Raw genomic sequence first — 1,551 nt, 5'->3', positions numbered from 1 at the left:
AAATAAAATAATTTACCTTTTAAAATTTTATTTTGTTTGATAAATTTAAGAAAAACACGACTATGAAGACTAATAGTCAATATTTTTGTTTTTAAAAAATAATTCTGAAATTTAAAACATGACTCAAAGCATTCATTATTCTAATTTGAAACATTCTACAGGTTCCACCCTCTACACTTACTCTGCCCATAAGTCTACATACTGAGTTACATGATTTCACATGAAGAACTTTGGTAAAACAGCACAGAGGTGACTATAGAGGGCTCCAAGTTTCTTTCTTCTATCCTTTGTTTCTCCTTCTGCTCTTTCTGATGTATCATGACTGATGTGTTTTTCATTTTGGTTTACAAAAAGAACTCTTTGCTTGGCTAGACAAGTATTTTTTCAGGTGATTGAATCAGAATTCATTTTTGATGCAATCATTGTCCCTTTACACATAAAAATGTGAGGAATAAATTGTTAAAGTTAATATATTTTGGTTGAAGCAAAAATCTAGTATTCCAAGAGCACTAAGGAGGAGTGCTATATATTTCCATATATCTACATTAGGGTCAGGTTAGCAAATGTTTCTATGAAATATAAATGCTTTTGCTAATTCTCTATAATTGCTACTTAGCAAAGACCAAAGCCAAAATTACATATTTGCTTCTAAATTGAAACAAAAACAAAAATAAAAACAAAAACAAAAACAGGTAATATTTTGGACAAAATTTTCCAGTAAGTTGCTGCTAACTTAAAGGGGAAAGAAATACTGTTATCATTCCTTTTAATGAAAAACTGATATTATGTAAATTGATAGTAAAGATAGTATTAAGAATAGAGAAAAGTAAAATGAAAAATGCCTTGCCAAAAAGACTTTAAAAAGCCATGATCCATCTACAGCCATGCCACCCTAAACACACCTGATCTTGTCTGATCTCGGAAGCTAAGCAGGGTTGGGCCTGGTTAGTACTGGGATGGGAGACCACCTAGGAAGACCTGGTGCTGTAGGTGTTAAAAAAAAAAAAAAAAGCTATGATCCTGTGTTTCTAAAACTATTTCCATGATTTTGTCCTTAATAACAAATAAAATAGAAAAGTTTAATATAATCTGAAAGTGCAACTAAAAGGAATAAATTAAATAAAACTTGGTAGATGAATATAATGGAATATTATTCAGACATTAAAATCATGTAGAAAATTACTAATAAAATAGAAAATATCGACAATATAAAATAATATAAAAAAATTACCAAAAATATCTACAGTATAATCTCAGTAATTTTAAAAGAAGTCTGTGTAAAAAAATATTAACAATATACATTAACATGTTTCTTCTCTCATTGATAGAATTATGAGCATTTTTATTATATTTTCTTATTTCATTTACATACTTTTAAAATAATCTACTTGGAGTGATATTATCTTGGTGTGATATCAGAAAAATACAATTAAGCAAGTATAATAAAGTCATTATATTAGCATTTTTTTCCCCTATATCCTTTATGGAAAACATTTCCATGCATCAGTTACTCAGGTCAGTAGAAGTGAAATAAAGGCCCTTAAGTATTTT

The 1,551-nt window shown here is 28.4% G+C and overlaps 1 non-coding gene across 1 annotated transcript; it reads left to right on the top strand.

The window, feature by feature from the left end:
• The first annotated feature begins 874 nt into the window (after positions 1–874).
• On the top strand, positions 875–993 carry LOC112480697. Its single transcript, XR_003046758.1, has one exon. It is a non-coding gene; the product is annotated as a 5S ribosomal RNA (ribosomal RNA).
• The last annotated feature ends 558 nt before the right edge of the window (positions 994–1,551 follow it).

Source organism: Pteropus alecto, unplaced genomic scaffold, assembly GCF_000325575.1.
Source record: "Pteropus alecto unplaced genomic scaffold, ASM32557v1 scaffold20, whole genome shotgun sequence".
Taxonomy (NCBI): Eukaryota; Metazoa; Chordata; class Mammalia; order Chiroptera; family Pteropodidae; genus Pteropus; species Pteropus alecto.
The sequence above is the reverse complement of the archived record's forward strand: the minus strand, read 5'-3'. Positions and strand labels throughout refer to the sequence as shown.